Source organism: Mauremys mutica, chromosome 4, assembly GCF_020497125.1.
Source record: "Mauremys mutica isolate MM-2020 ecotype Southern chromosome 4, ASM2049712v1, whole genome shotgun sequence".
In the NCBI taxonomy this organism is placed as follows: domain Eukaryota; kingdom Metazoa; phylum Chordata; order Testudines; family Geoemydidae; genus Mauremys; species Mauremys mutica.
Genome location: NC_059075.1, coordinates 15310620 through 15321876, shown reverse-complemented (window position 1 = coordinate 15321876; position 11257 = coordinate 15310620). Strand labels below are relative to the sequence as shown.

General features: G+C 43.0%; 1 protein-coding gene across 1 annotated transcript in view; it reads left to right on the top strand.

Moving 5' to 3' along the window:
- The first annotated feature begins 5578 nt into the window (after positions 1–5578).
- Positions 5579–11257, top strand: part of KCNH5 (potassium voltage-gated channel subfamily H member 5) — a 260681-nt gene continuing 255002 nt past the window's right edge. The window contains exons 1-2 of the mRNA XM_045012158.1: positions 5579–5637; positions 6952–7014. The gene's annotated coding sequence lies outside the window, so the exon portion shown is untranslated. The remainder of the gene's footprint in view (positions 5638–6951; positions 7015–11257) is intronic.

The following is an 11257-nucleotide window of genomic DNA, read 5'->3' as shown; positions in this document are numbered from 1 at the left end:
GTGGCTGGCTTGATAGTAATGTTTTGCATCCGACGAAGTGGGTATTCACCCACGAAAGCTCATGCTGCAAAACGTCTGTTAGTCTATAAGGTGCCACAGGATTCTTTGCTGCTGGAATAGCTAGTCCACCCTGTTTAATGGATGTAGCAGAGTATCTGTGGTCACTTGTCTAATTCCGTATAAATTGTAACATCTTCCTCAGTATTCCTGCTAGGGTTTTATCTGGAATGATCACAGTAAGATTTTGAAAACAAGAAAGAGATCCTTAGAAAAAAATATTCATTTTGATTGTGGCTATTCTTTCCAACCAAGAAATTGCATGCTTTCCCCAGCCCTCCAGATCTTTTGTCCTTTGAAGTTGTGGTTTGAAATTTAAATCCTAGAACTCTTCATGGTTGTTTGAGATTTGAATTCCTCGATATCGCACAGAATTTGTTGCCAATTTGTACCCGAATGTTTTCTGGAGGAATGACTTCTCAAATTAGAACAAATTTATAGCTAGCATTTCAGATTTGGCATAATTTACTTTAAATCTAGATGCTTACCCAAAGTCATGGATTTCTTTACATTTTAGGGAAATGTTACATCATCTCCATATAAAGTATTTTTCTGATGTTTCTACAGGTTTTATTCCTGTAGTAGATTCATTGTTCCTTATCAGGTGGAGATCATCGTTAGATCCCGATTACTGTTGTTCGTTATGTACATCAGAGTTGGAAATGTACTATGTCCTTGGAAAAATCTCTTACCTTTGATAGGTTCACATGAGAAGGGGTGAAGCATCCTGCTCTGTATACTGAACACTATGCGGTGTTACAACTATGTGTTTTCCTATTTTATTGAATGATGGATGCAAAACTAAATGAGTAAAATTTAAAAAGAAACAAAAAATCCCCCAAAACAATTATGTAAAGGGACTGTGCCAAATTCAGAAGCAATGTTTAAATTTGATTCCCTTATTTACAATAGCCCTTCCACTTTCTCTTTTACTTATATCAGGGGTGGACAACCTGTGCCTGAGAAAGTGGCAATGCACATTGGTAAATTCTGACTAAGAATTTACGTCAGCAGCCCTCTGTCAGCTCCCACACCCAGTGCCTCCCACCCACCAGCAGCACCTAACCCTCCATCCCTGAGCCTGCCGCAATCAGCTGTTTTGTGGTGTGCAGGAGGCTGGGGGCGGGGGGAGGAGCAAGGGTGCAGCAGACTCAGGGGAAGGGGCGGGACCCTTGGGGGAAGGAGTGGAGTGGGGCTGAGGCCTAGGGCAGAACCAGGGGCTGAGCAGTGAGCACCCTGTAGCACATTGGAAAGTTGGCACCTGTAGCTCCAGCCCTGGAGTTGGGCCTATGCAAGGAGCTGCATATCAACCTCTGAAGAGCTGCATGTGGCTCCAGAGCCACAGGCTGGCCACCCCTGACTTATATCTACTATATTAATGTCTCAAGGACTCTAAGCTGGTGTAAATTTCATGCTGAGGATCCAGAAGAGAGTCTAACATGCCATCTCATGCCACAGCTCTGAATTTGGCCCATTTTAAACTGAAGAAATTAAAGCCTTCAGCCATCAGGCCATAAAGAGAGGGAGAGAAACAAAGAGGTAACGGCAAGGAAGAAGATGGTGTGCTTGAAAAGAGACAGTGAGAGAGAGAGAGACGTGGCTGTATGAAGTAGCAGAGAGGATGTGCTAGGTGTGGAGTGGTTAGGCTAGGTAGGCAGCAGGAGTCCGAGGGACAAATCTTCAGCTGGGCTGAATCAGCACAGCTCTATTGATTTCAATAGAAATATGTCAATTTACACCAGCTGAAGATCTGGCCTAGAGTCTGCCGAGCATGGGCTTGTGGCGACCAAAGAGGAGGGAGCGGCAACAGGGTGATTGGAGATGGAGGACTGGTTGAGGATTTCATGTAAGGGCTTGTCTTCACTTTGGGATAAGCCGACCTAAGTTACGCTACTCCGGCTCTGTGAATAATGTAGCTGGAGTCGACATAGCTTAGGTCGACTTACCCCGGTGTCTTCACTGCGCTGCGTCAATGGGAGACGCTCTCCAGTCAACTTCTCTTAATGTTCTCGGGGAGCTGGAGTAGCGGACTCGACTAGAGAGTGCACTCCAATCGATTTAGTGGGACTTCACTAGACCCGCTAGATCGACACCTACTGCATCGATTGCAGCAGTGTCGATCTCCCCGGTAGTGAAGACAAGCCCTAAGGGTCAACAATGATTCCAGAGTAACAGACCGCGCAGTAAATGGAGGGTCTAACTCCTGGAGGGAGACTGAGAGTGGGAGCAGATCAGGAGTTTGTGTCAGGAAGGGACAGCTCCAGTGAGGAAGGCATCAAAGGGAGAAGCAAGCTCAATGGGAAGAGGGAGAGCTGAGCTACTCAAGGAAGGAAACGTGTGAGGCAGGGGGACCAGTGCCAGAGAAGAGGGGATGGAAGGGGGGCTGCAGAGGCAAATGGACTTGGCAGGAGTTGGCAGGGTGCAGAGCCAACAGGCGAGTCTGTAAAAGGGAATGAAGGCCTTATTGGGAACAGGGATTTGGTCAGAAGAAGGGTCAGGGTGTGGAATTTGAAAGGAAGGGAGCCAGAGTATCTGGCAAGAACCACTTTGTGTGCATTGTCTTACAGTGATTTCAAGGACCACTGATTTGTGTGTCCACTGGAAGGCAAATGAGATAAGTGGTATGGAAAATGTATCACTGTAAAGAGTGTATTTATATAACAATACGAACGGAAGCCTGGTCACAGCTGCAGATGTAGAAGAGGCTGACTGCTTTGCTTCATGGCATAGATCATTATGATTATATTATGTGTTTTATTAATGCTGGCAAAAAAGCTGCCAGCAGGAAACAACAAACTGCTTTTAACTGTATTGTCATTTATCAGCAAAACATTATATTTTAAAGATCTCTCCATTAAATCTCCATATCCTTGAAGCATGAAGAAAAAACAACTAAAAAAAGAACAAATTGGAAATCTTGTCTGCAAGTCCTACAATGGAAAATGCATATGACAGAGACTTAGAGAAGCTCCAGGGCTAAACCAGCCTTGCATTTGGTCCTGCAAAACTTTAAAAGGTTGCACTAAGACAAAGATTTTTGTACATTATAGCTTGAAATTCGAATCTAGCAGAAAGCAAACCAGAACAGCTTCTCACTGCCTGTAGCTTACCTGATGACCATACAGGCGTTGAAGATTTCCTTATCATTAACTTGAATCATGGACCAACTGCGAAGCTGCTCTGCAGATGCTTCCCCCCCACCTTTTCTTTTAATTCTGCTGAGCAGTTACATGGATTTGTGGTGTATCAAATGTGTTTTTAAAGCTTTTGTTAAATTGGATTTTTTCCCCCTTGCTAACAATCTCACAGGCAGATTTGCAGGAAGCCTTTATAAATATGACATTGCATTATAGTAAAAGCTTTGCTGTTCTTATCTTCATGGTCAGAAGGGTCTCAAAGGACTACATATGAAGATTAAAATCAGTTTGCCCTAGAGTCAGACTAGATTACACAAACCATTTTAACAAATAAATCCAGATAGTCCTCTCCATTTTTCTTTCTTTGTCACCACTAACTGAGCTTTCTTGAATGTATTTTAAGACATTATGTGGAGAAATGCAAGAGAGAAATGTAACACTGCTAAGGAATCTCAAAGTACTTTTTTTTTTAATTTTAGCAAAATTTGGTTGTTGGTTTATGAACAGCTCAGTGCAGAGATGTTTGTGTCCACAGAGAACAAAGGAATATAGTTAGGTAATTAACTATAGGTTACATTCCACTAATGGAAGTCCAAAGAACTATCTAAAGAATGATGCTTCCTACTACAGGAGAGAGAGAAAACTCTGTTGTCTTTTTAAGAAATAACCACCACGCCAGTGCAAAGCTGTTTCAACCAGGACATTTATTATGTAACATATTTTGCTAGATGTTATTCAATTAAATACTTGGGAAGCTTTGTTATCTGTTGAGTAAGTTTTTATATGATCACTCCATTCATGTTCTTAGTTACTAACTTACCCAGTGCCCCTCAATTCCAATTAGGGGCAATTCTCAATTAGGGGCAATTCCAATGCTCAGTTGGGGGAAGGGATAGCTCAGTGGTTTGAGCATTGACCTCCTAAACTTAGGGTTGTGAGTTCAATCCTTACAGGGGACCACTTTAGGGATCTGGGGCAAAAATCAGTACTTGGTCCTGCTAGTGAAGGCAGGGGGCTGGACTCCAGTTCTAGGATATAGGTATATCTCCAATTATTAAATTTAATTTAAACACCTAATGCTTTATTGTTAATGGTTCAGAAGAAAGGGATTCACAGCTAGTGAACATACAGAACCCTGGGTCCTGTAATATCTGCATCCTTGGAGGAGGAGGAGTTTCTTACAAACTCAATTTCTTTCTGAAATTTGGGGATTGTTTTAGTCAAACAAAAGTTTAACCCCTTAAATATTGACATTTGTAAGCTGCCTGAAAGATTAGTGGTTAGGAGAACATATGCTTACTAAAGAGGGGATGTTGCCTAGTAGGTAGAGCTGGCAATTAGGAGTCTTTGGGTTCTATTCCTGGCTCTGACTTTGCCCAACTCACTCAATCTCTGTGCTTCAGTTTATCCATCTGTAAAATGGGCTTCCACTCAGCAGAACATTTTGTGCTCTTTTATTACAAGCTAAAATAATTACTGCAGTATTTTTTGAAGGATCAGCATCATATGTGTGCTACATATGATCCCAAGTCACGCTGCATTTCACATACAGTTCATATGCTTCAGACAATAGTTGCAGCAAGGTAAAAAGTGCTTGCATTGTTCATTATCATGTGCTCTAATTTATACATGGACTTCATATCTTTCATAAGCCTCAAGGTGCTGTGAAGAATTACAATTATGAACGTGTAGGGATTGTTTCATCCACCTGGCACAAAAACGTGGTGGTCTTCTCTTCAGTGAATCTTGGCTGCCATTGTAATGGTACCAACATAGTAGTAGTTAGGGACCAGAAGTGATGGGAAATACTTTGTCAATTGCCGCTATGGGGAATTGGGCTTGGAGGAATTAGGCAAGCATGCTGGGAGAGACAGCTCTACTCGTGTGCAAAGGGCTTGGGGTTTTTTGATGCTGACATCTCATGTGAAAGATAAGGGACTTGATGACTGAGGGCCAGTGGTTGTCAATGAAAATTCAATGTTTGCCAGCAATTTCCAGACAGTGGCCTGGATTGTCCCCTTCTGCAGCAATGCTACTGGCTGGGCTGAGGGTGAAGGTGAACACCAAATGAGGATCCTCGTGGAACGTGCCCTAAATCACTCTGGGGGTGTAGTGAAGTGAGGTTTTGGTGTAAAGCTTTGCATATCCCCCAGAGGGCAGGGCTATGGACTGGGAGGGACAAGCAGCAGGCAGTGCTTCTCCATCAGAACTCTTCTGCCAGAGACAAACTCCAGAGCCAGAGGGTGAATCGTTTCTAGAGAGGTGCTCAGGCATAGAGGGGTTCATGGAAAAATTAATGGGACTGCATTAACATTAGTCTGGATTTCCTGTAAAGCTTTGGTGAGACAACGTGCAGCTCCTGCCTCATCATTGTCTCAGCTTGGGACCCCCAAGGGATGACGTCGTGAATGAGAAGCCGCCTCCTCTGCTACACATGCTCTGGGTGAGATCCACACAGAGAATGTCCTTTGTACTGCCATGGCTGGAGAAAGCATCGGGCCCAGTGCTATTTTCCTAATATTTGGCCTGGGAGACAACTGTAGTAAGTGTGCGACGTCTCTGAGCAAATGCTGATTCTTTAATGGAGGCCTCACTACACCAAACATTGGTAAGGTTTGTTTGTGATGAAAGTAATAACAGCTTCTGCAGTGTAAAGACTTAGAATGTACGCTGGACTAAATTAAAAATCTGCCAGATATTTGCATATAGCGATTTGTGAGTGCAATTAGTTGCGTAAATCTAGGAGAGAGCGCTGTTTTCAATGGACCTGTATTTGTGTGTGCTTATTTTTGCAAAGGAAGGGAGTAAAACATTTGAGTGCACAACAGTAATTTTTTAAGGTAAATGTCCACTTGCCAGCATATATTCCCTGCCCTTCATTGACCCCTGGTGGGCAGAGCCACCTCATGCTCAACCCTCCCACCGGAAGTTAGTGAGTGGGACCGGAAGTACAAAAGGCAGGCTGGAGAACTCAGTGGGGAGGCAGCTGCCAGAGAAGCCAGACGCCTCCTGTGAGCTCCCGAGCTGGGAGGCTGCCGCAGACCCTGAGGGAGCTGAGAAATGGCCAGGACCACCCAGGGCCATTTACAGACCCAAACACGGAGGAGCTGCAAGCACTGACAGAGGCCTTCTTCCCTAATGACCCTCTATAGAGCCAGGTACACCCTGAGGGGGAGTGGGGAAGTGGCCCGGGGGTAGCCGACCCCTCTCTGGCTGCAACGCTGACAGCAAGTGAGTGACGGTGTTGTGGTCAGGATCCCCGCTCTGCCACTGCTAGGGCCCTGGCCTGGGATGCAGTGGAGTGGGGTGGGCCTGCGTCCCCCTGCCACCCCAATCCATAGGTGGCAGCCTCCCCATCTCTTAGGCAAGAAGCCTGTGCTTGTCAGCCCGCCACCAGAGCTAGGAGGCCTGACTGTTTGCTGCTCAGCCTGAGTGCAGGCCTGAGCCAGAGACTCTTTGCTGCCTCGCCCCGGCCAGGGGCTAGGGCTCCGTAACTGTTTGTTGCTCAGCCCTGATCATATGCTCTGTTCATTTATGCTTTTTGTGGCTATGTGAAAGCTAAAACTCTTCTGTAATTGATAATTTAGCATGCAGTAATTTAATTTATTTAATATTGTGAAATGCAGGGTGAACTGGTGGTGGGATTTTATTTTCTTCCTGTGTGTTGGCATGAGCAGTCTGGATCTGAATGATTGCTTAATAGTTTATTATTGGGTGAATTTCATAAATGATATTATGTCCTTAATTCCTTAAACAGAACTAGCCAAAACTGCGGTAGTCAGATCGTGCGCAGTACCATAGGGTGCCCTGGCCGATTAAGGTAGGTTCCATCTTTATCTTGAACCTGGTTTCTGCTCAGAAGAGAGGAATTCTGGGACTTGTAGTCCATAAATTGGGAGGAAACTCCTTTTTGCATACTGAGATCGATGGACAAAAAAATGTATGGAACCTTGGGAAAGAGCTGGGGTTGAGAGGAAGACTAGGCTTTCCTCAGACTTTTTGTTCCACTTGTTATTTTTTTACATTTTCCTGGCAGGGGAGACATTCTGGTTCACCAGGACAGCTATCCTATCAGCAAGTGAGAAACTGAGGCGCATTCACATTTTCACAGCAAAAGATACATGCAGTTATAAAGTCATATGTTTGACTTTTCACGTATTTTCTCCTTGGCACAACATACTATGATTTAATGTGGCTTATTTTCATCCTGTTGGTTATGGAGGGAGATGGGCACTGAAATTCCATATTCTAGTCCTAGTGGTGAAGTCAGTGGGAATGTTTTTGCCTAATTACGGACTGCAACATCATAGCCAATGATAGTGGGTGTCTGTGGCTAGGGAAAGGGACAGAGTAAGGCTTCCTGTAGTCTTTTCCTGGCTTCTCCACTGATTCACTGTGTGACACTGGACGAGTCACTGAAACTCTGTCACGCAACTTAACCATCTGTATAGTGGGGATAATATGTATTTTTATGAGATTTGGAAGACCGTGAGGCGATTTGGGTGGCAGTATTGTAAGCCAAATACCAGTTCCACATCACTTTTCCATAGCTTCCTGCTCTCACAACAATCTTTGTACCCAGTAATATCCTTTCAGTGAAAATGTGGCCTTACAAGTAAAAACATAAGTGAGTGTTTGAGGTAAAATGCCAGAAATCTATGTTTCCATCCCTCTAACTCTTTAATTTTGAACTCTGCTCCTACGTTGGGTCTGTTAATCTCTGGCAAACAGCAAATGCTTTGCAGATGTTTGAGTTCTCTGTAGTACTTCCATAGCAAGCAGTGTCTTTTTGCATGAGTAGAAGTCTTACCAGAAATATAGTAAGGATAAAGCACTCTGTATGCTGTGAGTATAACAACTGGTTAAAGCAAACTGGGTGGGTTCAGCCTTAAACATTGGTAATGATGCCTGTTGGTAGGCGAAAACATGCAGAGGAATGGGCAAATATGCACAAACTAGTGCCTATATTTTGTTAAAATGGTTCACAGTTTGGCATCTCACTGGATCCATGACTGCTCCTGCAGTTTCAGATAACAGCAGAGGCTCATTGCAATTTCTATCACCTATGATTTTTTATCAAAACGTTTTTTCAATGCAAAATAGCTTTTTGATCAAAATGACTTTTCTTCTCCAGAATATTTTCACTTCTGTTGTGTTTTTCAATTAGAAAAAAACTCAGAATGTTATGCTAAAATTTTAAATGCAAACCATATTTATTTTTTTTAACAAAATCAGTTTTCTGGACAATAAACACTCTTTGGGTTTTCAGGTTTTTTTTTTCCACTGAAAAAACCTGAAATTGTCATGGGAAACAGGAAAAAAGCAAAATTTTTATGACCCCTCCCACCCATGTGTAAAATAATGTGCCTTTTATGACCAGCTCTGAAAATTAGCCATGAAGCTGTGAGCAATTCTTTCTCTCTCAGATCCTCATGACAGTCATCCACAACTTTGTTTCCTGCAGAACAGGCTAGTGAAATGCACACTACTTTGGGCTATCCTTGAAGACCATAGAAGCTTCAGATGCTGCAGAATGCAGCTACTCACATGAAGAGCAGGTCACTGTGTGTGTATCCAGGTGATTCTGGATTCTAGTCTCTGCAGCTGGGTGCAATTTCAGATGCTTTTAATTCTAATTAAACCCCTGAACAATCACTGGAATGAATGATCTTTGTTAGCTGTAAGATACAGAAGGACCCTTATATTTTTTGCCAATAGAGGGCAACAGGCTCACATTTATTTACTGCCTGTTCCTACACCCTCCCACTAGAGACAAATGCCGAAAAGCTTCCACTGAGCTCAAAAAGAGCAAGATTGGGCTCTGAACTTCAATCACTAAGGGCAGGACAGGGTCCCAATTTATTCATAACAAAATAATTAACAACTGTGTAATTATACCATCTTTTCTTTAAGTGAAGCTAGTGCATGTTATTTAGCAATATAGTGACAAGGAAATACAAGTTTCAGAGTGAAAGCTGTGTTAGTCTGTATCAGCAAAAACAATGAGGAGTCCTTGTGGCACCTTAGAGACTAACAAATTTGTTTGAGCATAAGCTTTCGTGGGCTAGAACCCACTCCATCAGATGCAACAGGAAATACAAGACAGAAGTCAAGTTCAAATCAGAGTGACTTTTGAATGATTTGTAATTCAGAAACAGTTTGACAGATTCCCTTCAAACTTGCCTTTAGAATAAAACTGGAAATTTTCAAGCCAAAGCAAGTTTCTAAGCAAATGTTATAGCAGGGCTAAAATAATGCATTTAATGAAAACTAGCTGCATTTGTAGGCAGTCTATTGAGTCGCCTTAATATTCTGTATTGTAGAACTACACTGTACAAGCCTATCTCGGTCTCAATTATTATTTAACTACATGCTACTAATCCTTAATGATTTTAGTGAGGGGTTATGCATGCATACATAATATTATCTATCATTAACATAAGTCACATTGCAAACTCTGAAAATGAACATAACCTTTATTATGGTTGCAAACTCCTACTCTCTCACTCAGGGTAATTGTTCCAGGTAAATGTTCCAAGGGAGAACTGGCTTTTGATCTCTTTACCCTAGTGGAAAGGAAAAAAAGTTATTTCCCTCTCCAGCATTCTAAGTGGAGAGGTAAAATCACACTAAGGCACATAATATACCCCTACTGCCTCGTTTATTTAAAACAATAGAATAACTTTAATATTTGCTAATGTGAGGGACCTTTATTTTTAATTGGTAAGTGGATCAACAGGCTGTAGAGGCTTAAGGTCCCCTGGCTGCTGATGGATCCAACTGCAAAAGGTTCAAAGATTTGCAGTCCACCAGAAGGCAGAATCCTGCGGGTAGAGGGCAGAAAGCAGGCCATGATGACCATCCCTAGAAGATCTTTGCAACCTGAAAGTGTGGGGAAGAATGGCTGTCAGCTGATCTCTCTGGATGCTCCCTTAGCCTGAGGGGGTTGGGAGCGGGCGGTGGTGGTGGTGGACCAGAACGCACGCTGATGATTTGCCCTAATGGAGGGACAATAAATAATTACAAATGACAAACAACTTCTACCTTGCCTCCCTCCTCTATCTCCCTTCCTGAAGTTATATTTCTGGAGCTGGGGTATTTCTAATAATGGCCTTTCTCGAGGATATTTGTTGCTGTGGTGGTAGACTGGGTCTAAGGATCCTGGTCCAGAGCTTGGAAGAACATGCCACATGATGTACCGCTTCTATAGGGGCAAATCTTCTCTCCACTCCCAGGGTGCCAGAAGCCAGCATGACTCTGGGATTAATGCATTTCCACTGTATAGGTGGGGGAACAAGATCTAGGCATCCCTTGCAGGGATTCTACAACTCTAGTATGATGCTGCAGAGCCTAGTTCCATTGTGTCTCCTTGCACCCAAGAGTTTGGGATCACACTGGGCCTAGGACTATTCTCCTCCCCCCTTCCCACCCACAGCTGGTGGGAGGAAGTTGTGAGGAGAACTTGAATGGTTGTGGACTGACTCTGCTGCCGCTCTCTGACCATTCCTTCATCCCATGACCTCCGCAGCACTCAGCCAGCTCTCTCAGTCTGTGCATTGGATTCAGGCCTAGAGCTTTTTGAATGAATAGGTCATGGAAAACATATTTGCACATTGCACATATGAGAACTATTTGTGAGTACTCTCAAATGCAGTATCTGAATATGATGGGGGTCTGGCCCAGACCTATATATGCTTTAAAAAGCAGGGTTATTTTTATCTGATTGTACCTTGCTGCAGAGTCTATTTCCAAGTAAATGAAACACTTAAAGTTTCAAAGGCACAGTTACTTCTTGGTCTAAAATGTAGTTTGTTGCATAGTCTCAATCTTTTATTTCATTTATTTATTTATTTTTGTATCTTCTTGTATATCAGACTACTACTCTCTTTACAAATAAATTCCAGACAGTATTAGAGCTTTGCAATCATTTGGGCAATGGAAGAGTGCATTATAATTTGAAAACTTGGTTTAGCTAACTTTTAAAAAACCCTGCTGCTTGTTGAAAAATCTAAACCAGACCCATCTGAAGCAGTAACCTATAAGCTACAGCTCTCTGTAAGGAG